The sequence below is a fragment of the Natrix helvetica genome (genome assembly GCF_964273705.1).
Source record: "Natrix helvetica genome assembly, chromosome: 4".
Lineage (NCBI taxonomy): Eukaryota > Metazoa > Chordata > Lepidosauria > Squamata > Natricidae > Natrix > Natrix helvetica.
In genome coordinates, this window is record NC_138550.1 from 137,472,549 (window position 1) to 137,476,212 (window position 3,664).

The window sequence follows — 3,664 nt, forward strand, 5'->3', positions numbered from 1 at the left end:
ATACATCATTCTGGAGCTGTAGCACTTTCCTCAAATTTGAAAGGGAACATTGAAGAAATTTCCAATTTTCTTCAAATAACTAATTTTTACTAAGAAAACATGAACAAAGGAAAACATTCTAAAGCCTGAGCATCCCCTAGCAGAAGTATGCATCTAAGCCATTCTAGGTATTTTTGACAGCTCTATTTCTGGCCATGAACTTGTGGGTTATGGTATTTGTATTCCAAAATTTCAGCAAAACATCAAATTCTTCCTCTATTATTTAACATAGAATCAAGTTGACACCTAGGCCAATTAAATTGTAAACAGTTGTACAATATTGATCAGGGATCTCCAGGGATTCCCAACCCCTGATGGCTGTGGAAGCAGCTCCACTTGCAACCACAGTGGACAGGTGAGCGTGGGCTCACCAACATTAGGCAACACATCATGTGATCACCCTTTGCAACCCCTGCCTGCAGCCCTGTGACTTTGCTTCTTGGAAGCTAGCAGTAAAGATAATAGTCAATGGCAATCATATGACCAGGGGATAGTCTCACTATCATAACTGTGAGCTGGCTGGCAAGGAACCAAATTGTGACTACATGATCACAGAGATGCTACAACACCCACAACAATCAGAAGTCCCCTAGTTCAGCAATATAACTTCCAAAAGACAATCTACTATTGCAAAATTTTGCAGAATTATTTTTCAGAGCCACCAGGGGGAGTTCTAACACTATGTTTTCACCATTATAAATTTATTTTTAAAAACAATGGTTCTAAAAAAAAAAAACCTTGTTGACAAATGTATGTTTTTGTGATTTAATTAGAATTTGCTTATTTGTTCATTAATTTTGCATATCTGATGAAGCACTGAACCTTTGACTATGTCATTGTGGCTATAATGTTCATAGCACATATTTGTTTATGATGAATAGTTTACTTAAACATACATGTGTACATATTCATTTTATTTCATCTCACATTTTACTGTATTAGAATTCCTTAATTAAAAATGATATTTGCATTGTGTATTTTTTTCAAAATGTTTCTTTTCCCTGTGAAAGGTCATTCTGCTTTTGAACCTCATTTAAATACAGTGCTTTAAAATTTCTTGCAAACGTTTTTAGTGCAAGATTACTATACCAGGCAAAATGACAGAGAATGCTTCCTTTGAAAAAAAATCCCAAAGCAGAATTTTGTTCATTATGTACTTCCTGGGATTTAACCAAAAAATGGCAAAAGAAAGACCAGAGATGACTATACAGAGTCTATACAGCAGACTAAACCCTCGTAAATACTGACCCCGTCACTATCAGTTTTAAGAATAAGTACAAGAACTGAATCTCTCCCTTGGGAAAAGCTCATCAGTTCTGATATTCTTAAAAGTGAAGGCGGGAAAACAAAGACACATTCCACCAAATGAAGAGTAAAAAGAATGCAACACAATGCTGATGCAAAATTAGCAGGCATGTTACTGTTTTCAGTATCCATTTTCAGATGCTGCCAAGTAAGTTTCCAATGGTTTTTAAATCTCGACTATCAACTATTAACTCTTTAATGTCAAAAATGGCAATGCTGCCTTTTTATCTACAACACTCTATTTTTGCTAATCTTAAAAATAACAAATGCCAATAAACAATAAATCCAAGACTATAAAAGACGAGATAAACAAGGAATAGAGGAAGAATGATTTTTGAAGACTGGCAGGTCATTGGATAAGCTACGCAGAAAATAAGGGAAGAGAGTTGAGGCATACCCATTTTACTCTGCAAGACCTCTAGGTTTATTTCAGCTTCAATTTGGATCAAGAATAAAATTTAAAGAAATTACCCTTTATTTTTATTCAAAAAATACACTGAATCTATAAAGCGTTGTGTCCAGTTGTCTCTGCCTATCCCATCATCTGACTGGTGGACACACTTGTTTCCTTCAGTTAAATAATGGCAACTTGTGGGACTGCAGAAACATGCCTATTACTACTCCTGCCCTCCAAAATAGCATCCCCCCCAAACCCATCCCTCCTCTGCTTTAGAAAGGCATTGAAAAATTGTCTTTTAAAGCAGGTCATAGACCCAAGTGATTCTATGACCGCTGCTGAGTGATGAATGATGAGGGATGTTGTAAACTATGCATTTTTGTACTTCCCTTTGGTGAAAATATTGTTTGACTTTTTGCATCTTGGTTGTTTTTACTGAACCGCTAACGCAGGAGTGTCCAACTTTGAAGTCTTGTGGACTTCAATTCCCAGAAATCTCCAGTCAGCCATGTTGCCTGGGGAATTCTGGGAGTTGAAGTCCCCAAGTTTTAAAGATGTCAAGGTTGGAGAACCCTGCTCTTAATGTGGCCAGCTTTAACTTCATCTGATCTGATATTCATTCATGTCCCATACATCATTAGGAGATCCAAAAGGCACTCCTGCGGCCACCAGGACTCCAACCACACCCCCAACTACTGTGTGAATCCTTCCCTCCCTGCAGAAAAGCAAAAACAAAAAAACATAACCAAACCCCACCGTCTTGTATTTCTGCTAGGCCCAGTGCAAAAGAAAAATATTCTGCCAGAAAGGGGGGGGGGGGGATTCCTTGGAAGATAGGACCAATTCACAAGAAGTCTTCCCTTCCTCTGCTGCTACAGAATACCTTATGCCACAAGACTTGAAATGTTGGGTTTAGACAATTTAGAACTACACCGCATTCGGTCTGACCTAAGCGTAGTACATAAAGTTATCCTACTTGTCAATGACTACTTCAGCTTCAACCACAACAATACACAAGCACACAATAGATACCAATTCAAGGTAAACCGCTCCAAACTCAATTGCAGAAAATACGACTTCACCAACAGAGTGGTCAACAAAGATGATTAGGGGACTGGAGACTAAAACATGAAGAACGGTTGCAGGAACTGGGTATGTTTAACTTAAGAGAAAGAAGGACTAGGGGAGACATGATAGCATTGTTCCAATATCTCAGGGGTTGCCACAAAGAAGAGGGAGTGAAACTATTCTCCAAGGCACCTGAGTGTAGAACAAGAAGCAATGGGTGGAAACTAATCAAGGAGAGAAGCAACTTAGAACTGAGGAGAAACTTCCTGACAGAACAATTAATCAGTGGAACAGCTTGCCTCCAGAAGTTGTGAATGCCCCAACACTGGAAGTCTTTAAGATGTTGGATAGCCATTTGTCTGAAACGGTATAGGGTTTCTTGCCTAGGCAGGGGGTTGGACTAGAAGACCTCCAAGGTCCCTTCCAGCTCTACTATTGTATTGTATTGTATAGATCTTACAACCTGGAATGCACTACCTGACACTGTGGTCTCTTTCCCAAACCCCCATAATTTTAACCTCAGACTGTCTACTGTCGACCTCACCCCATTCCTAAGAGGTCTGTAAAGGGCGTGCGTAAGCGCACCCAGCCTGCCTACCCTCCCTATCCTAAGGTTTCTTTTCATTCGTATCCATTTCATGCATCCAAAACCATGTTTATACTTATATATGTTATCTAATACATGCTTGACGAAGTAAATAAAAAAAAATTAAAGCTATCGGCAGCAGGAAAATGGCCAGGCAAAGACATTAGACACCGAAAAGCCCGCCCTTTTTCACGCCAGGGCGGCGACCGCGGAGAAGAAAGAAGCCGCGGCTATTCCGACAGAGCCGCGGCCCATCCGCACTGCGTGCC